Here is a 23417-nt window from a genome sequence, read left to right as displayed (position 1 = left end):
ATTTCAGTTCTTTAATGTTATCATTCCATATTCTGACCCAATATTTTCTACTGATTATTTGGCCTAATCCTTACTGATACTTCCCTTTAAAATAGTTATTTTTATTGGAAAGTCAGAGTTAGAGAAAGAGATTCACTCCCCAAATGGTCACAAAGTCCAGAGCTGGGCAGGTCTGAAGCTGGGAGCCAGTAACTTCTGGGTCTCCCACATGAGTGTCTAAGCAATTGGACTATCCTCTGCTGTGTTCCTAGGTCATGATCAGGGAGTAAGGTCATAGGTGGAATAGCTGGGACTTAAACGAAAGCCCAGAATAGATACTGGCTCTGCAGAAGGAGAAATAGTTTGCTATGCCACCCTGTTGTTGTTTCATAAAATGTGATATATGAAATATAACTTTACTATTAGTATTCAGCTGCTTGGTGTGGTTTAGTTTGCACTGTACTTACTTTGATTGGGTTCTTGGGACTTAAATCTTTTTAAAATCATAGATGAGACACTAATCAGTTTTTAATCTTTTTTTCTCCTACGCATCTTTTACCTTCATCTTTCTTTCTCCACCTCTTTTTTTTCCTTCTACTCCTTTCTCCTCTTTCATTTTTATCTTTCATTACATTCCACATTGTCTCTGTGTGTGTATCAATGTGGATAAATTCCATTGACCTGTTTCTACGGCCACGGATATGGTTCTTTCCAGAGAAAGTCATGCTTTTAAAAGAAAGAAATTTCTTTTTAAAACTATCATTTGTTTTCTTTTTTGTTTCTCCTCATGTTTAAATAGAACAAACCCTATTTTACTCTCTATTATTTCTATAAAAAGAACTATTAGATATTTCTTGTTTCAATCTTTTCACGTTTGAGTTTCTATTCTAAGTAGACTTTAAGTATATTTCGCAGTAAAACTTGACTTTTCCTCACCATTCTAGATTAATTATAAAGTAATTAATTTAGATCAGAATTAATCTAGAATGGTGAGGAAAAGTTAAGTTTTACTGGGAAAAATACATCAAAAAAGATAGCATAAAAGAAGAAGATGCTGATCAATTCATTATTTTGTCTAATTAAACCATGAGAATGAATAATTTCATAGCTAACTCATTCATTTAGCAACCAAATACACCAACCAACCGAATCAAAATAATCAAAATGTCTTCAAAAACAGTGAATCAAACTTGTAGTTAGCATTTTTTTTCATTTTCTCAGCTGCCAAGATAGAAACTATTTTCTCTTCCCTAGGTATGACCTTTAAATTTCCAGCCCTGTTGGATTTCTAACACATCAAACACCCCATCAGTATTCTACAAAGAACAAATAATAATCACAAAAAGTGACTGTTCTGTGGTAAAACAACTTCCTGACAGGTTCCTCCCTGAATAAAAATAAATGGAATGTCTCTCATAAAATTTATGCGGTTCACACAGGAATCGTTTGACTACATGAAGACCTCAAAAATGTCTAGTGAAAAACACGAGAACCACATGAGGATAAACTTCCTATTGATGAGACCTCTCAGATCACAAAATCCCATCAAAAATGTAATACAAAGCTTATCACTGGAATCTCTGAAAAACACTGTGGGCAAAACGCTGAACAATAAAAATAAAAACCATGCATAATGTGAGAACTGAGCAAAGCTCCATTTTAACGCTACATATAAAGATTCTCAGAGACTCATGTAATACTTGGCATTTGCTTGCCATCTAAAGTGATTTCTTCAGTTCTGCATGATGCAGGAATGCCTTGCCTACATATTTTGGCATGGCATCTCTGACCCATTAGATTATTAATCATTATGGAAATAACAAGAGACTGGAAAACTGTTTATTTGTAGAAGCCACTCTACATCCCAGGATTGCAGAGGTGTGCTCAGCACTGTGGAAGGAACCCCATCATTATTTTCTACCCAATTTTTTGGCAAACAAAGGCCCTACATTAGTGAGAGCCTTGGCAGGTACAAGCTTCTTTCTATAGTCTTGGAAACGCAGAAACTTCTTAGCTTGTCCAGGGGATGAATGCACAACACATCCTTTACCAATTCTATTTATGTCATAAAATGTAAAAGTAAATAAACATTTAAGAAACTAGGGCATGGACAGGCATTTGTCCCAAGAGAAAAGATGCTGGGTTAAGATCCCTGTGTTCCATAACAGAGTGTCTGGGTTCAGACCCACCTCCTAGATCTTGATTCCAGCTGCCTACTAATGCACATCCTTTGAGACAGCAGATGACAGGCAAATGCTTGGGTCCTTGCCACCCAAACGGTATCCTGGGGTTAAGTTTCTGGCCCTTGGTTTGGTTTCACCTAGCCCTAGCCATGATGGATATTTGGGGGAATAAACCAGAAGGTGGGAACCGCTTCATTGTTTCACTCTTCTCTCTTTCTGCTTTTCCAATAAATGAATGTTTTAAATGTTAAAATGTTTTGAATTTATGAAAAATTTAAAACTTAAAAGACATGGTCATAAAAAGAAACTGTTGCAAGAATTATAAAAAGCATGAAGACATCCAGGTGCTACTTAAATTTGCATAATTGTCATGCATAAATTTAGTTATGAAATAATTAAAATTGTAATCTACTATACAAGCAAAAATGGCTTTGAAGATGAAAATCAATGTGTTATAAACATACCATATTTGAACAGTATTTTTTATGTTTAAAAAAGGAAGACAATGGTTTATGCTTTTGAAGTTATTCAACTCAGAAACTTCTATTCAATTAACTATTTCTACTAAACAAATATTAGACTCTTCCAAGGCAATGTATGAGAAAGACATAATTCTATTGGAAGCTCCTTCAAATGTTATTTATGTCACATTTTATTATCTCCAATTATAGAGTTTTAAAACAGGATTTTTAAAAATATTTATGCCCCACATTCCCAGTCAGTTCTTTTGTATTCTTCAGTGACCAAATGGGTTAAAATGCCTAAAGAACTGAGAAACCAGATTTTTCATTGTTAGTTTCTTCTTTTTGACTTGCATAAAAATTGTGTAAGATAATAGAACTGAAGTAAACGTGATAAGAAAAATGTTAGACAATAAGTAGGATAGTAAATCAGTGCTTCATGGAGAACTAAGGTTAGGCTTCTAATAGCTTCCAAGCCAATAACAATTCATTGGCCACAATTTGCATAATCCAGAATCTAAAAATAAGTAAATCTTTTTAAAGAGTTCTGCAAATAACTGTAATACATTCAGGTAAACTTGTCAGAATATTGCCAGGGCTTCATTCATATAAATGCAACAGTCTGCAGATTTTTTTACTCCTTATCAATTACATAAGTAACATACTCTGTACAAATTGTAGTGTTTTGCATGTATTTTATGTGGTTGGCATGTGATTGTTTCCAACAGATGTCTACCTGGCCATGGGTTACTGATGTGGTTCTTCTGCTGTTCCTAAGATATTTGTAAAAATTTAGATGTGGTCCATGTAGCACTGATGTGGTTTCTACATGCCTTAAAAAATCTTTGTCATTTTTGTTTCAAAAGGAGGACTCATTTGAAATTCCTTATTTTACCAAGCTTGGGGTATTGATTTCAATGCTGAAGAGAACAACCTTGTCACATTGTTAAAAGAGGAACTACAGTCCTTTATGTCATATTGACAAAGGTACTTTGTTCCTAGAGTCATTTTATTATATGACCACCATTTTCTTCTAATAAGGCTGAGCCCACCTACTGCACACTCAGTAACACAGCTGAGATCTGTCTTTGTGACCCAGACACATGCCCTCTTACCTTCTCTCTGTACTGAAGGAAAACATCATAGCAGAGACCAGATGAAAACAAGCCCTTTCTCCTATTTTTTTTCCCTGTGGGAAAGATGAGCTAAAACCAAAGTTAATATATTTTAAAATCTGGGGAAAAAGAACTGGACAGGTTTTCAAAATGTCATTCCTTTACCCATTGGTATGTTACTTGCTCAAGTCTTACAAAGAAAACTTCTGTTAGAGTGGAAAGCAGTGAGTGCAACCCACGTTATTTGAGACTTTAATTCCCTGGAGCTGGTAAAGGTGAAAGAATCAGGCCCCTATACTCTTGGACTGTTTTCATTAGTTACCAAGAATGTTTATGCAGTTGGTTTAAACCGCTTCATTAGGAAACCCCTTCATCTACTTGATGGAGTTAAGCAAGTCATTTGAAGCTTACTTCAATAACTGCAAGTCTATGTAAGAGAATTCAGCAAAAACACACAAGAGAAATAATTTCTTTGTTTTTGTCTAATTTTACATATAATTTATTTTGGTCACCCATGTACCTATTCTCTTATTTCCACAATGTGGCTTTGTTAAAAGTCTTCTGAAGCAATGATAAATTGCAAATTATATATTAATACTTTCTTGTTGGCAGGGGAACATCTGGCACATCTGTCTTTACATAATGAATTCATATACTCTGAGTCAAACTGTGGAACTCTTAGACAATGCAAAACTATGTTATCTAAAATGTTTCTACCTATAACTTTTTCCATGTCTAGATCTTGAAACTGCTAGAAAATTCAATGCAACAATATTAAAAGGAAAATGCCTGTGCTATTTGTGTGATAAAAATTCTCTTCATTAATAGAGAAAGTTAATTCTTTCCAAGTAAATGTGTTAACTTTAACAAGTAAACTTTAGATCATTGTTGTCCTGCCTCCTAGAATCTGACTCCTATTGAAAAATACAACTTAGATTAACTTCCTTATACACAAAATGTTCATGCAATGCTACTCATGGTTATTTTATGTGATCCTCCTCAATATGCTTTACTGTACTTGAATATTGTGAATTAAGTATAATACTTTATTTTCTATTTACAAATAATGAATACTGACTTGAAATGGATGGCTTTAGATGACACTCACTCAGGAGTTGAAAGCCTGGCACACAATGAAATGTACCTAAAATAACTGGTAATAGTCAACTCCCACTGTGTATCAAGAAACACACTTTTTCACTTATTATCTTGCGAGTCTTCATTATCTTCGCACACGACATAGGTGATAGAGGGCTGATCTCCAGAATATACAAAGAGCTACAAAACAACCAAAATGTCAAAACAAACAAGCCACTCAAGAAATGGGCACAGGAAATGGGCAAACACTTCACAAAGGAACAAACCCAAATGGCAAATAAGCATATGAAAAAATGCTCAAGTTCCCTGGCAATAAGGGAAATCCAAATTAAAACATCAATGAGGTACCACCTAAAGCCAGTAAGACTGGCCCACATGAAAAAAAGCACCAACGACACTTGTTGGCGAGGTTGCGGGGAAAAGGGAACCCTACTCCACTGCTGGTGGGGCTGCAGGCTGGTACAGCCTCTATGGAAATCAGTATGGAGAATATTCAAACAACTCAAATTCAACATACCGTATGATCCAGCAATGGCACTCCTAGGAATATATCCAAAACACTTGTTTTATGAGAAACCAACATGCACCCCTATGCTCATAGCAGCACAATCAGTAATTGCAAAAACATGGAAGCAACCAAAATGCCCATCAACAGAGGATTGGATAAGAAAGCTATGGTTCATCTACTCCATGGAATACTACTCAGCTATTAAAAAAAATAAAGTGCAGTTCTTTGTGGTCAAATGGGCCAAACTGGAAACCATAATGCTAAGGGAAATGAGCCAATCCCAAAAGGTTAAATACCACATGTTTGCCTTGATTTAAGATGATATGATGTTATGTATAACATGTTATGTTTTGAATGTTATATGTTGTGTATAAACTAAAATTGAAGTATAGGTGAGGTGGTCACAGAAGGTGGCTGGGAACTCGCATTTACTTTTAACATATTGGTTACTCATTACTATGTCAATTAATTCCATAATGATGTAAATTTTTGCTGATGGTATGTTGGAGCTTTCAATTGACTGGGATGATACTCTGCTGGCTCTGTCTTCAGACCAGAGATGGTCTACCTAAGAAGCCGTTGAACTTGACGGGACAATAAGATACTGGACTCTATGTTTGGTATACGCTTGCAATGGGGAAATCTCAACTGAACTTGAGCTGTGGTTATGCAACAAGGTGGAGGAATCCACCATGGTGGGAGGGTTTGGGGAGGGGTGGGGAGAACCCAAGTATCTATAACTGTGTCACATAATACAATGTAATTACTGAAGTTAAATAATAAATAATTAAAAAAAACTGTAAAAAAAAAGGAATAAAATGAAAAAAAATTATGTAAACAGTTTATAGACAAAGGGTCTAGAGAGACACGTATCTTGCGAAAAGTTACAGGTAATTGCACAGCTTTGATAGAAACTCAGAACTACTCTTAATCACTGAATTTATAACCTAGACAGGTGGAATATGAAATATCCTATTATTTCATATACCTGAGAATATTGGATTACTCCTGGAGTCTTTGAATTAAGTTATTTATAGATAACGGGATGTGAGAGGATCTCCATATGGCTGAACATTTATACCTTCCTCAAAGCTTCTTCAGATTGCAAGTGCCCAGCAATAGACAAACAGTTGGATCTTGTATCCTCCCACGAGGAAGGGAAGAGAAGTGGAGTTTATGGATTGGTCTTTATATGAAGTTAGTCTATGCTAAATTGCGAGAGAGTACATTTTTGGATGGTTGACTCTAGAATTTACAGAAAGGAAAATCTAACTGTACTCTAGGCCTAGGACAAGAAGGTGGACCAAATCACAACTCAGAGACTTTTCTTTCCAAATCAGGAGTGATCATGTCATCAATGTCATTCAATATATAGAAAGAGTTGCAGATACAGGTTCCCTATACAGAGGTATACACTTTTGTTTGACCATTAACCTTTATATCTGGCTTAAGATTAAAAATCTCAACTGTTGGTCAACTTGTGAGCAACCAATCTTTTATGTGTGTTAAGTGATGGAACAGGCAATAAAATTAAAATTTGCTAATGAATTACATTATCATCATGCCTCAGAATTTAGTTAAAGAAAATGTACCTTCAGAGACAAGTATTGTGACATGCAGGTTTAAGCTTCTATTTGCAATGTAGACATCCTATATTGCAGTGCTGTTTAGAATATCAGCTGTTCCTTTTAAGAACCGTGTTTCCTGCTAATGAGACTTCAAAGGCAGCAGACAGTGGGCCAAATTTTTGAGTCCCTACTTGTCATCTCAAAGTTCCTAGATTCTACCTTTGAAGTCCTAGTTCAGTCCCAACTTTTTTGGCCAGTTGGGAAATGAATCAGACAATGGAAGATCTCTCTCTCTCACACACACACACTCTCTCTCTCTCTCTCTGTTCCTCAAATAAATCAATAAATAAACATTGGAAAAAATATTGCGTGTTCATCAACTACCAGACTAATGTGTTGTGAACAGGCAATTAAATGAAGGTAAAAGTAGTTAATAGGTTCGCAGAGTGGTTAAATCAACTATATAATTTAGTGCAAATACCTAAATAATTGCTGAAAAGTATAATGTGATTTTAAATTGAGTGAATCAAAAGAGAAAATTTTAAATAAGGATGACATGGCAAACATGGGTAAAGGGCAGCATGTAGATCTCTTATCAAAAGCCAATTATTTTAGGCCCCGGCACGGTGGCCTAGCAGCTAAAGTCCTTGCCTTGAATGCGCCGGAATCCCATATGGTCGCCGGTTCTAATCCCAGCGGCCCTGCTTCCTATCCAGCTCCATGCTTGTGGTCTGAGAAAGCAGTAGAGGACGGCCCAAAGCCTTGGGACCCTGCACCTGTGTGGGAGACCTGGAAGAGCTCGAGGCACCTGGCTTTGGATTGGTGCAGCACAGGCCATTGCGGTCACTTGGGAATGAATCATCGGACGAAAGATCTTTCTCTCTGTCTCTCCTCCTCTCTGTATATTTGATTTTGCAATAAAAATAAATAAATCTTCAAAAAATTATTTTAGTTTCCTTAATGTTTTTCTGATCTTTGAAATAAGAAAAAAGTATAGGCATGAATTGTTCTTTACTGGTCCTTTTATAATGTCTATAAAGACTTCTAAAAAAATTTAACAGCATGCCTGTCCCATGCTTCTTGATCCTCAGGGAGAATAAACATATTCATTGTTAAATGACAGGACTGTGATTTACATGATGTAAATATATTTTAATGTTGTATTTTGAATAGTACTTTGCTGTATGTTCTTAGAATGTAAAGTCTACATGAACAGAATTATTGTCACTCTATTTTTGCAGCTGTATGCCCGACTAAACAGCTTCCTAGAAGGATTCATCAGCTACTTGTGTAAAAGCACTTCAAGAAATTCTTGAAAAATTGAATTAAAATACATGTTTTTTTAGTACAAAATTTTTGAAATCTATATATGTGGGTGTCTTAAAATGTGTTCAGAGAGTAGGCGTTTGCACAGTATTAAACATTTTGCTTATAATGCCTAAATCTCATAATACAGATCCTGGGTAGAATAGATATTAATCTATACCCTTAGTGGGGGCAGGATGTGTCTCATACTGGTTCTCTGTCTCCCCTGGTGGGAGATCCAGATTTAGTTCTGAGTTCTTGACTTTCATGTGGTTCAGTATTGCAGGCATTTGGGGAGTGAACCAGTGATTGGGAGAGTTCTTTTGTCTTTATTTCAGCATTTTAAATAAATCAAACAAAATTTATAATTTTAAAAAGATTTATTTATTATTTTTCTTGGGAAGTTAGATTTGCAGAGAGAAGGAGAGATGGAGAGAAGGAGCTTCCATCTGCTGCTTCACTCACCAAGGGGCCGCAAGGGCCAGAGCTGAGATGATCCAAAGCCAGGAGGCAGGAACTTCTTTCCAGGTCTCCAATGTGAGTGCAGGGTTCCAAGTTTTTGAGCCATCTTCAACTGCTTTCCCAGGCCATAAGACGCGAACTGGATGGGAAGTGGAGTGGCTAGGATACGAACCCTCACCCTATGGGATCCTGGTGCATGCAAGGTGAAGACTTTAGCCAGTAGGCTACTATGCCAGTCCCCAAGTTTAGAATTTTTAAATTTATACAAATATGAATCATGAAAAATATGCAATAATTTATAATTTTCTACACCGACATACAGTTTTCCATTAGTCCCATTGTTCATATCATAACTTCACTTAAAGAAGTGGAAATATTCTTTACATCTTTTGAAAGTAACAGTCTGTTTTTGTGAAGACCTTGTGATAAACTTGTATTATTGAGATGGTAACAAAAAGAATTTCATTGAACAATGATTCTTACTTTGATAATAAATCATTTTTAAAATGGCTTGTGATGAATTATTAAGAAGTCCTTGGGCCCGGCGACATGGCCTAGTGGCAAAAGTCCTCGCCTTGAATGCCCTGGGATCCCATATGGGCGCCGGTTCTAATCCCGGCAGCTCCACTTCCCATCCAGCTCCCTGCTTGTGGCCTGGGAAAGCAGTCGAGGACGGCCTAATGCTTTGGGACTCTGCACCCACGTGGGAGACCCGGAAGAGGTTCCAGGTTCCCGGCATCGGATCGGCGCGCACCAGCTGTTGCGGCTCACTTGGGGAGTGAATCATCGGATGGACGATCTTCCTCTCTGTCTCTCCTCCTCTCTGTATATCGGACTTTGTAATAAAATAAATAAATCTTTAAAAAAAAAAAAAGAAGTCCTTAAGCCAAGTGACTAAAGTATTCCCTGAAGAAAAAATACTTGGATATGAGAGAGAAATTTTGAAATTAGACTTCAGTAACAGTGCTAGTCTTATGCACAGGTTTCTAACTACTCAAGTCATTGATCATAAGAAAACAAGTATAAACTTCGAGTGAAAATGGAATATTTTTACCTGCCCAGGAAAACAATATCCTACAACAAAAATTTTCCCAGAAACAGAAAATGTGCATGAAATTTGTCTACAGTGAAAACTTTAACTCTTCAGAAATGTCATAGCAAATGTCTTTTTCTACCTCATTGATGATTGTAATGAAAGAAGGAATGGAAAATAATTTATCCTCTTTCTCCTAATTTATTACACCTGAATGTAATACACCTGACTTGGTTTTGAGAACATATAGATGTATTAGTTATAATTTTTTAAATCCTACTCAACTCATTTGCAAAATAAAGATTTCTTCTCAACCCTGAAACTATTGCTAATGTATGAAAACATTTGTTTAGTGGAGAGTTCAGTTACAAAAATGTTTTTAAGATATGGCTAAGTCAAGACTTATATTTCAGATAACAGTGTGTGTTTATGAGACAAATAGATACATAATATATGTGTATGTATACATATTTGTGCTAGAAAATTAGTCATGACTTTGTTCAGTTACATATATTTTCAGTAAAAAAAAAATAATGAATACAGGCCCTGCGGCGTGGCCTAGCAGCTAAAGTCCTCGGCTTGAATGCGCCGGGATCCCATATGGATGCCAGTTCGAATCCCGGCTGCTCCAGTTCCCATCCAGCTCTCTGCTTGTGGCCTGGGAAAGCAGTTGAGGATGGCCCAAAGCCTTGGGACCCTGCACCTGTGTGGGAGACCTGGAAAGAAGTTCCTGGCTCCTGGCTTTGGATTGGTGCAGCACCAGCCATTGCAGTCACTTGGGGAGTGAATCATCAGATGAAAGCTCTTTCTCTCTGTCTCTCCTCCTCTCTGTATATCTGATTTTGCAATAAACATAAATAAATCTTTCTTTAAAAAAATGCTACTTTCAAAAAAATAATGAATGCATGCTGCCCTTGAATAAACTAGTAGTGGGATACATCAGAAACAAGGTTAAAAAATATGTTATGTTGATTGGTTGATGTGTTGACTTGTGCCAATGATTACAAATGTGTTGTGTATTTTGACTGATAGCTTCACATGATGGGACATTCAGTGCTTTCCCTTATGCATCATGCTGTTGCTGAGTCAAAAAACTGCTGTGAATGTGGGTTTGCAGTTCCTGTTCTGACATCATCAGTAAGTTGTAATATGTTTTTCCTATCATCCAAATATTAATGAGATATTTATTATGGGAAAAATCTGAAATGTATGCTTATAAAATGGAAGCTAAATTGCAAAAGACACCACAATAAAAAAAGTCATACAATTTGTGTTCACTGTTGTATTACTAAATCTACATTTTTTGATCAGCTGCTATGGGAAACAATCTTAGAAAATATTGATACTAATTGAATCAGTACTATGTAGGGATCAGAAGAGCTAGTTAATGATTTGAGATAGGTCGTCTACAAAAATCACATAAATTTGTTTTTAAAGATTTATTATTATTGGAAAGCCGGATATACAGAGGAGGAGAGACAGAGAGGAAGATCTTCCATCTGATGTTTCACTCCCCAGGTGAGCCGCAACGGGCCGGTGCGCACCGATCTGAAGCCGGGAACCAGGAACCTCCTCCAGGTCTCCCACACGGGTGCAGGGTCCCAAAGCTTTGGGCCGACCTCGACTGCTTTCCCAGGCCACAAGCAAGGAGCCGGATGGGAAGTGGAGCTGCTGGGAGAAGAAGCGGCGCCCATATGGGATCCCGGGGCATTCAAGGCGAGGACTTCAGCCGCTAGGCCATGTCGCCGGGCCCAAAAATCACATAAATTTTTAAAAGAGTGATTTATGTTTATTGGAAAGGCAGATTTACAGAAGAGACAGAAAGATTTTCTACTCACTAGTTCACTCCTTAAGGAGCCAAAATGGCTGAAGTTGAACTGATCCAAAGCCAAGAGCCAGGAGCTTCTTCTGGATCTCCCATGTGGGTACTGGTCCGAAGGATTTGGACCATCCTCCACTATTCTTCCAGGCCACAAGCAGGGAGTTGGATGGGAAGGGGAACAGCTAAGACAGAAACTACTGCCCTATAGGAACCTAGGGCTCCCAACTGAACCATTGTGCCATTCCCCAAACAACATAATTACTTTGCCAGGCATTTTATTCATTGAGGTTGCTATAAATATCTCTTTTGTGGCCAGTAGGGTGATAGCACAAATCAAACGTCCAACTGTGCTGCTAGCATTCCTTATGTGTCCTGAGTCTAGTGCTGGGCTGCTTCCAGTCCAGCCCTGGTGATGGCCCAGAGAAACAGCAGAAGAGGTCTCAAGGCTTTGGGCATCTGCATCCACGTGGGAGAACCTCAAGAAGCTTCTGGTTCCTAGTTTAGAACTGGCCCATCTCCATCCTGACAGCCATTTGGAGAATGCACTGGAAGAAGAGATATGTGTGTGTGTGTGTGTGTGTGTGTGTGTAAGAGAGAGAGAGAGAGAGAGAGAGAGAGAGAGAGAGAGAGAGATTCTTTCAAGTGAAATAAATAAATAGATGTATAATGTTAATTTATGCTAAGGCGATTCTTCAGGCTGATGACCACAATAATTGGAATACAAACAAGAGATTTCCTGGTATAACAGTAGCCAAAATCTAATTTCATCGCTCCTGTGAAATTTGTTCCAACCAGGCCTGATCACCTTTACTCTCAAGTTATGTTATGAACATATTTCATGCAGTTGGGATAATGTTATGTATCCTTCTATCTTCTGTTTCACCAATGTGTTCCAAGACTTACTCCTCCACAAGTAAGAACTACATTTCATTCCTGCTTATTCAAGATGGCAAACCTGGGTCATAGAGCACCATGGAAGATATATTTGTTTTGGCTGATTAGGTTGAAAATGTGACCAAAATATATTTATAATATCAAATGAGTATAATACTGCTAATAATTGACAATAATCTTTTCTTCCTCTCAAATTTAAAGCATGTCCTCATCAGTCTCACAGAATGTCCCAGAGTGAATTTATCATTGCAATTAGCAGGTCACTGGGCATTTTGCCCTTTGAAATAAATGTTTCTAAAATGGTTGAAAAAGAGTAAAAAAAATGCCCAAGAAATTTCAAAGTAAGCCTTTTGTTGAGTCATCACGAATCATTAGGGCCACAAGCATGGCTTGTTTTTTTTTTTTTTTTTAATGAAAAGAAGGCTTGGACTAATTAATCTCTAAGATCTTTCTCATGTTTTAATGTTCATGACACCTTCTCTAATTGAACAGAAGGTATTAATCTCAGAGCCTGCCTTTCTGTACTTAAAGATTTAATATGCTTGCATGTATATATAGGTCTATAGAAGCTGTACTCACCAACAAGGTGACGTTTTAAGCAGCCACTCCCCTAACTTCCTGAGCTGGCCTATGACAGTGCAGTTCAGAGAACAGTGCATCATGCCCTCATTTTTTGTTGATGAAGAACTGTCTGAAAAACAGTGTTTATACAAACATTCTTTTGCTGATTGTCTGCATCCCTGCAGAGTTCAAACAAGGGGTCTAAGAATTTGGGGAAGGCAAAAGAAGCAATGGGTAAATGAATCCTTTCTCAGCATTCTACAACTCATCCTCAATAAGGTCACTCTTCCATGGGAGGTGGAATGAAATCTGATGGTGCCTGTTTGTTTTGGCGGCCTGGGCCCTGAAGATGCACAGAGAACGACAGAGAGCCATTTTTCCAGTCCCAGGCTAACTTGTGTTTCCATAACACTGTGGGAAGTTGAAAATGCAAGCCACAGAGACTTGTCCCCAGTCTAAATAAACAGCCCTCTGCTTCCAGAGATACCATCCCTAAACCACCTTTCATCCATTGAAGGCTCATAAATAAGAAAAGAAAATGCTCAAGAGTACATGTTTATGTCAATGACCCAGCTGATCAAGGACATGAAGGCTTTCTTAGTTGTTACCGTCATCAACCTCTGCAGCTGACAGGCAGTAACTAAACATTACATTCCTTGCCACCCTCGGAATACCTGTTTATTGTTGTCTTCAATTTCCAGGAGTTGGTTGTTCTAAAAGCCTGAACTTAAATGGCCCTCCACATTAGTTCTCTGCCATTAGTGAACATTAATCATGTTTTGTTGACATACGTCAAGCGGCTCTGAATTCTCCACTAGTCACTGGCTCAGATCTCTGTGTTCTTAGAATATAAAGTAACAACAATAGCTTAAACAGGAAAGGGTAAACATTTCTCCCCCCCTCCAACTTTAAAGCACATCCTCATCAGCCTCACAGAATGCATGTTCCAGAGCGAACTTATCATTGCAATTAGCAGGCACTGGGAATGGGGCTAAGAAATGAAGGATCTTTATGTGAAAATGCTCGTAAGTATTATTAAAGTCTTTTATATAAAATGTTCACCTGGCTGAAAACCATAAACACCACAGATCATGAAACAATTATTCTGCAATAGGTGTTAACAATCCAGCATTAATTGGTTTCATCTATTTCTTTCTTTCTTTTATTTTTTATACTGTGTTTTGATTTTGTTTCCATTATATCATGTTGTTCCTTGACTCTGGAAGCACATTACATATGTGTTCACTGCTTTACTTAAGCTGTTAATTGAAATTTCTGCAATTTTCCAAACAAAAAAGCTACGTTTTACACTTTTCACTTCTGCTAGTTTCACATTAGCAAATGGAAACATGTCTTTGAAAAAGAGTTTATTAAACATTCACAGTGAGCTTATCATGCACACATTTTTTTTTATCCCCACTGGGGCATAAACATAATACTGTAACAGTTTAAGCACTTAGTACTTTTGAAGCAATATTCTATTTTAGATAAAGTCACTTACAGATTGCAGCAAACTGTAGCACAGACGTAAGATTATTGTCAGTTTAAACGAGATGCAGAGGTTAAGCAACTCTCCCGGTATGAAGAGATTTCACATTGAAGTGGTGATACATTGGCAAACAGGCATAGAAAGCATAGTGAATTTGTGAAATAACATTTAATGTTTAAAATTTAAAAATATTGACATAATTATTGAATGTGGCAGTATTCGAGGTTACATTTCCTGGTAAATTTCCTGCTGAATACAACTAAATTTTTGAACAACAACAATGACAAAAAAATGTATCAATACTCATTCAATAAAGTAAATGAAAATCAAGCAGGAAAAAATGGGTAAACCCATAACTGGAGCAACTTTAATCCAACTTTAATCCTCTGTATATTACTAAAATCTCAATTTATATCTAATTCCATTTTTTATGTTCCCTTGAGAACAAAATATAAAACAGAGCGTTCAGGAACAAGCATTGTGGCATGGTTATGCAGCCCATAGCTAGGGACACACATCCTGTATCAGCGTTCTTGGTTCTTATTTCTGCTGCTCTAGGCTTCCACTTCAGCTTAATATTATTGTGCCTGGGAGACAATAAACAATAGACAATGGCACCACTGCATGGATTCCTACAACCCATCTGGGAGACACAGATGCAGGTCTTGACTCCTGACTTTGGCCTTGTCTAGTCCAAGCTATTGTGGCACTTACGGATTGAACCAGTGAATTTAACATCTCTTTCTCTCCTACTCTCTCTCTCTCTCTCTCTCTCTCTCTCTCTCCCTTCCCCTCTCTCTGTCACACTTGCTTTCTGGCAAATAACTAGGTCCATAAACAAAAACAAAGCCTATATAAATTATGAGTCAGACTATATTCCTTTTCCCTTACAAATGACCTAAGAGATCATGTCAAACTCAGTTGGAAGCTCTATGACAACTGAAATTTCCAATATTATCTAGGGGACTACATTGGAAAGATGATTTTTTCCCCTTGATGATTTGTATCAAAAATTGTGTCTTACATTGTTTAAGGACCAACTTTATGCAAAATAGGTTTAGGATGACTCAAGTCAGAACTTTGAAATACTAACAGATTGGCAATACCTCTAGATATCTAGCTTAAGCAAATCTAAATATTTTATGGAAGAACTTTCAAATCTCTGATTTTAATTTTTTTTCACATAACATTCCAAAAAGTAAGTCACAAGAAATAAAACACACAAAAATACTAAATGTAATATGTAAGAGTCAGCTCCAACAATAGAAAATACTCTCGTCTTAACAGAAATGAAATATGTGTCATGATGTGTCTCATATTTGGAAAATAGTAAAAGATGAAACATCTCACTCACTACTTAGCAGAAGTTTCAATAGTTACAACGGAACTTCAAAAATGACTGTTGAAAACTGATACTAAATACTCAATAGTTGGCTTGAACAGCTGAAGTGGCAATTAATCAATTACATGAAAGTTCTGAAAAAATTAGGGAACTAGATTAGACAGAGAAGAGATATAATACTTGAAAGAAAATGTAAGAGGCATGAATATAAAGTGAGAAGATCTTAAACACATTGATTCTATTCAAATTTTATTATGAGAAAGAACATTTGAACGGTTAGTGACTGATTTTCCAAAACTGTAGAACAATCACAAGGCATCATTCAAAAATATACTTGAGACCAACATTTTGGTGAAGTGCGTAAAACTCCTGTCTGCTTCAACGCAACAAAAAACTGCATAAGGTGCTGGTGTTTGTCCAGGATGCTCTGCTTCTGATCTAGCTCTCTGCTTAGGGTCTGGGAAAGACAATGGAACATGACATACATATTGGAACTCCTGCCACCTGTGTTAGAGACCTGGATGAATTTTCTGATTCCTGGGATCAGCCTGACCCAGGCCTGGCCCCTTCCAGCTACCTGGGAATTGAACTAGCATATGGAAGATCTCTCTCTCAATTTGTCTCTCTCAAACTCTGTTTAAGTCTGACTTTAATAAATAAGTAACTCTTCAACAAAAGCAAAACAAAATAAAAATGTATTAGATACATCTGACAAAAGATAAATAAAAATAAGCCATCATATAGATACAAAAAATAAAATCATTCACTCCAAAAAAATTTTGGAAATATTTTGATTCTAGCCAAAAGAAAATTGTTTCTTTATTACTGATTAATTTCTGTATATGCAGATTAGGTAAATTTATAAAAACTATTTTATCTATTTAAATTTTGCATTAAAGTGCAATCCTTGCCCATTTTTGTAAGGTTAAAATGCAAAAAAATTTCAATATACACACAACGTGTTCTGATACGTCAAGACTCAACCTTTCCATTTCCTCTTCATGTTTGGAACTAACCAGCCACTTTCTTCCAGTTCTTCATCTGGGATAAAGCGCATTATCACCAACAGTAAAAATTAAGGTAGAGATGAAAAAAAAACTGCCTACATGTGAGAAAATATTAAAATATAAATAATGATAATCATCAATGCTCTCAGAAAAAAGTAGTTATTAGCATAAAGTTATAAAAACAAAATAAAAGAGAGGATGAAGGAAAGAAATTTGCAAACTAGAAAAATCTAAGAGAATTTCCCACTAGCAAAGTTTCTCCTCCACACTCAGAAATTACAATGAATCATTCAGGTAGGAGGAAAATGATCCCAGATGTGAATATTAAGGTACAAGAAAAAGCATAATTAGAACTAATAATAAATATATATGGAAATCTAGAAAATTATTTATATATAAAATGATAGTAAATTCTCTTGAAAATTACAATCATGTTAAAAGAAAAATAAATAGAATAGAGAACACAAAACTCAAGAAATAAATGTAAACATATATTAATAAAATTATAAATTGAGCAAATTCTCTAATATACAATAAACACAACACTTTCATATCGGGTAAAAAATGAGATGCAGTCATCAACAATAATCACATCTGTGATATACAACTACAAGGATGGGGTGAACCGGTTGCGGACTCAACCTCAGTGTCCCTCATGAACTCCTGATGGAATCTGCGGCTTTGCCTCTGGTTCAACTCCCTGTAAATACAGCTGGGAAAGCAGAAGAAAATTACCCAAGATTCCTGGCATTCCGGCTTGCTGGCTTCCGCCTCGCCCAACCAGCTCCCAGGCTCCACTCCATTACAGGAATTTGCAAAATGAACCAAGAGATAGCCAGTCTTCTCTTTCATTTTCTCTCTTACTTTCTTGCTCTTCCCTTCCCTCAATCTCTCTTCCTCTTTTTAACTCTTTCAAGGACACTTTAAAATCTTAAAATATTATAAGAATTAAAAAAATACATAATGAGAAGATATAGGGAACCCATACTAATGCCAAACAAGATAGACTTTCAATATTTATTGGAATAAAATAATTAATGTGGAAGAAGTGTCAATATCAAACTTGATTTCACCTAAAAAAATTTCCTCCAAATGTATCAGCCAAGAAAATCAAATATATACAAGAGAGGATAGATACATTTTCTGTATTGCTAATGATTTTCATACATTCCCCTTGGTAATTGATAGTAGGAAAGAAATCAGACAGAACTTGGTAAATTGACTCTATTAGCATAAATGATGTGATAAGAATATATCAAATATTGTATTCACTAGGATTCTTATACTTTCAAGCAGAATTTCTAAAGATTTACCACATGCTAAGCTTTAAATCAAGCTTTGTGAATATTAAAGGAATACTCTGTCCACTAATTCCGTAACATTATAAATTGTTGCTGATGTTATGTTGGGGTTTTTAATTGATCAGGATGACACTCTACCGGCTCTACCTTCCGACCAGAGATGGTCTCCCCAAGAAGCCGCTGAACTTATCTGGACAATAAGATGCTGGACTCTATGTTTGGTATATGCTTGCAATGAAAGAATCTCAACTGAACCTCAACTGTGGCAATGCAGCAAGGTGGAGGAATCCACCATGGGGGGAGGGTTTGGGGAGGGGGAGGGGAAATTCAAATACCTATAAAACTGTGTCACATAATGCAATGTAATAAAAAAAGGAGAGAGAGAGAGAGAGAGAGAGACAAATAGAGGACTTCTGTGTTGTGGTTCACACCTCAAATTGCCATGACAGCCAATGGGAAGAAGAGTGAGGTTGGCAGCCTGGACTCAGTTCAGTTCTCCCAGGTTGGTGGTAGCAAATCGACTAGTTATTCAACTACATGACACATCACTGCTGCATCGCAGGGTTCATACTATCAGGAAACTGGAATTAGGAGCTACAGCTGAAGGTCAAAACCAGGTGCTCATATAAGATCTGGGCTTCTTTCAGCACAGCCTAGACTCCAGTCAAATGTCCACTCTAACAGCACTAATAAAATATCCAAGGCCTTGAAATAAAAATTTGCATCAGGGCTTGGTGCAATGGATCAGTGACTAAATCCTTGCCTTACACATGCTGGGATCCCATATAGGTACCATTGCTTGTTCTGGCTGTTCCACTTAAAACATCCAGCTCTCTGTTTGTGGCTTGGGAAAGTAGTACAAATAACCCAAAGCTTTGGAATGCTGCAATCAATGTTGGAGACTTGGAAAAAGCTCCTGGTTCCTGGTTTGAGATGGTCTCAGCTCTGGGCCTTGCAAACACTTAGAGAGTGAGCCAGTGAGAGAGCCTTCTTTCTGTATCACCCTCTCTCTATAAATCTGCCTTTCCAATGAAAATAAATGAGTCTTTAAAAAATGTTTTCATCAGCTTTAGACTCAATTTCAATCAATGAATTTTGGTTTCATCGAACAGAAAGCACCATATACTTATGAAAACAGACTATTTTATCTATATGCCTTTGTGTATGTGTGAAAATGCATGTTTTGTGTATATTAGGAACACAATAGGAAAAACATTTCTCAGATGGATAGATCAAGTATGATTCTAATCATATAAAATTCAAAAGCTAAGAGATATGGTGCAAAAAGAACAAAGGTCATTCTATTAACCAGCACATTAGCTACATATTATTGCATGAAAATTATCTCAAAACATGGAAATTAAAATACCAACAATAATTTATTATCTTTCACAATCTTTGTAGTTCATGGATTTGCATGAGGAGAGGAGGAACAATATTCCATAACGTTGGGGGCCTCTTTGCAAGGCCAGTGCTACAGTGTGGAATCCTCTGAGCCTCTTCCACTCACATGTCAGATGATTCTTGCTTGTCCAGCCCTGTCAATCCCATCTGGCTGATGTGACCTGTGGTTTTGTTTACATGCTCATTTTGTTTATTAGCAAGTGACCCGTACCAATTACAATGAGAGATTCAGGACTCTAAAATGACCACATTTTTGGACTGGCTTCTGAGACTCATTGGCTTTTCCTGTCTTGCACTACCACTTTTTAATCTGGTGTATTGCTGTTGTTGCTGCCATTTTGCTTCTTGGCATCTCTTGTCTGTTCCTTGAGAACAAAGCCAGGAAAGCAATCCTGCTAGTGATGCTGAATCTAGAAGTCTTTCCTTGAAACTAAAGAGGAAAAGAATGCATTTTGTTTGTTTGGAAAGTTCGACAGACGTGACTTCTGCAAATAACCACTGAATTCCAATGCATAAAATTCTACACATGATATTGGACCTAGACCGCTGTACTAAAATGTTTGGAGGTGTTCACTTCTCCCAATTATGTGAGTGGTTTTCAACATTTCTTCAGATTAGCACTGTGTGTGCTTGGTATGACTTTGGCTAAAGGTACATCCCTGATCCGACTTTTCTTATGATCTGTCATTAAGTATTTCTTTTTTTAAAAAAATCATTTCAGTTATCTCAGGTGAAAAACTTTAATGTGTTTCATAATGCGTATTTTAGGACACTCTCTCATCCCTCCTGCCCATGTTCCCCACACAACTTTCTTCTTATGCAATGACTCCTGCATGCCAAGCACTGTGCAAGGTCCTTATCTTTTATAGTAAACTAGATTTCCATTGTTTCTGCTGCTGTGAAATTTATACTCTTTAAATATTAATACAGAAAGATTATTACCATCTTCAAAAATTTTAAAAAGTATAAATTCTCTTTACAGTTTTAATTTTATATAAATATTCTTATTAAAGTAAGATAAATTATTTTTATGCATTTCATATACACATATGTAATTGCATAATCACTTTTCTTCATTATATCCTCCTTCCCTTCCATGTTCCTAGTCGTTCTTGTTTTCTTCTTTTTTGATTTTTTACAATAGCTTTCAATTCATTCTATAACCACAGGCTTAACCTCCCAACAAATAAACAATTCAACAAGTAGTGAGCAGAGAAAAATCACTGTTCCTTAAGAGTATAGACAAAGTCTACAAACAATTCCCCAAAAGGCAAATATCATGTTTGCTTTTATTTGTGATGATTCATATGCAATTTTCATTTACACTTCCATAACAATAGTTGGGCTATGTGGCTTATTTACAAATATGAAGAATTTAACCTAAAAGAAGGAATGGAGTAAAAAAGAAAACTAATACAAAAATATCATATTATGACTTTAATGTAAAACATAGTATTTGATCATAAGTTATCTGGTAAGCATTCATTTTCTCCTACGCACACAAAAAAATTGCAGGTCCTGAGAAAATTGAAATCAAATGTGGCAGTCATGTACCATGTGTCTCCTTTATGACGCATGTTTCACATTGGATATATTGGTTTTATTGTTGAGAAAAGCTTGCTTCCTACCAACATAGAATAAATGTAACATTCAATGACCTTTTGCCACAATTGAAAAATTATTGACCTCTTTTGAAGTCAAATGACACCTATGAGTTGGTCCCGAAGGTAACTGTAAACATTAACAGTATGAACGCTTGTAGGAGACATGTAATGTTTGTACATCAATGGTATAAATAATTAAAGTAGATTTAATAAATTTTGTCTGCTTATGAGTTTATTTTTCTCAACTTCAAATAATGCTGCTTCTCTTGCCCTGAAATGCATTTCCAAATAACAGAAACAATGCTGTTCCAAAAGATTGATTTTTGTTGTAGTTCTTCTAAATATATCAGTCCTTACTTATTTTTCCAGAATTGCTGCAAAATAACTGAAGTCTAGTCACTCATTTCAATGGGTCTCAAGAAATGTTCCTTTTTTTTAAGGTAGAAAAAGCATAAAACAGAAAATAAAAAACATTTTATGAATCACTTCTTGACTTTCCTTGACTGTTTTTACTCTCCTATAAAAGGAAACTCAGAAAATTAGCCAGAATTTATTACTTCTTGTTTAAGCCATTTGTCATATAAGCAGAACTTTCCAAGGAACCCTGAAGCCATTTAGGAAATAGTTGTGTGGAAATGTTAGTCTTCTTATCTCAGGTGATAGGCCACAGTTTATTCTGTTGATCTATGTGTTTATTTCTGCTGTGTGTGTATGCAATAGTAGATGTCTGACTTTGTATCTGTATGGAAAATTTCACCTATACAAGAACAAAGTAGATCTGAGTGAAGAAAATGAGCAGTTTATTTTGTTGCCTCTGTGAAATACTACAAAAACATCCTTCTTGGCTACCTATTCAAACAAAGGCAAATTATTGAGCAACAAGGGCATATATTGGAGGTGTGTTTTTTTAGTTACATCAGTGTCAGGGATAAGAAACATTATCAGGCATGTGTGCCTCCCCAAAATACCACATTTCAAACAAACAATATTGTAACAAGTAGGTCAACCATTTGTTACAGTCGAGGGTAACAGCAGGCACAGACTAGTTTCAAGAAAAAGTAGGTCTGGCACAAAATAGAGAAAAGCACGTTGTTTGCAGTGTATCAAACACTGAAGTTTGAACATGAAGAAGGAAATAACTTCCTCTGCATGTTTTTTGTCTTTAAGCATTCATTCATTCAACAAATATTTATTGAGTGCCTACTGTATTAAAAACACTGTTCTGGATTCAGAGTGTAGTAGGATCCAACCATCCTGGGTGCATGCGTATCTCACTATGTTCTGTAGAAGAGACAGGTAGAACATCAGGTAGTGATATGCTATAATTCAAGGGGATACATCTTAAACATAAAGCCTTTTAATATCATCATCACACACAACACTTTAGCACTGGCATGGCCACCTTCAAATGACTTTCATTCAATACATTTGTGAATGACCACTAGGTTAGATAATGCAGAAAACAAGTTAAAAGACACTGAATCTAGATCTGTATAAGAGAAGATTCTCTAATATAATTGAAGTTTTCACAGGTCAGCAAAGAACTACCTATGGCTTGTACAAAGTCTTTTTGAAAACATTATGTAAGTATAATGCTATATATTTATACATGTATATATATTCAAACACGTTTACATGCACACTCATTTGTGCACACATATATATCACATGTGTTTAATGTCTACTCAAAATTTGTATTATAGAATGTGATGCTATAATTACAGAAGGGATAGGAAGCAACTTATGGATTACTGTCTGAGTCCATGGCTCATAAACAGGCTTCTTCAAGTTTTAATCAACATAGCATAAGATTTTATCCTGTTCAGTTTTCACATAGTTTTTCTCTTCTTCAGTTACTCAGACTCTGTGAAATTTTAGGTAATCCCTTGATACTTTCTGTTGCAAGAGACAGAAACTGGCACGAGTGAGACAGATCCCTTCCTGGGCTTGGGGTTTCATTCCCCAGGAGATCCTGTGGTTCTCATCAATGTCTTCCTGCTCAAAATGACAATTCCAGCACAAGAACAGGATACTAGGATAATAAAAAACAGAAAACACAGTGCAATTAGGTCTGGTGCAAGCTGAGAACTAGAAATGCTTATCCTACCTACCCCACACCACTGTTACTGAACTTTCAATTCATATAATAACAGCCAGTGTCTTATTAAAATTCCTGAGAAATTGACATTCTATATCTCTAGAAACAAGTGATGTCATAGGTGCCAGTCATGGTGAGTTACACATGAACAAATAAGACAATAGCTAAGGCTACATGTCTTGA

This window comes from Ochotona princeps, chromosome 1 (genome assembly GCF_030435755.1).
Source record: "Ochotona princeps isolate mOchPri1 chromosome 1, mOchPri1.hap1, whole genome shotgun sequence".
NCBI lineage: Eukaryota > Metazoa > Chordata > Mammalia > Lagomorpha > Ochotonidae > Ochotona > Ochotona princeps.
Note: the sequence above shows the minus strand (reverse complement) of the source record.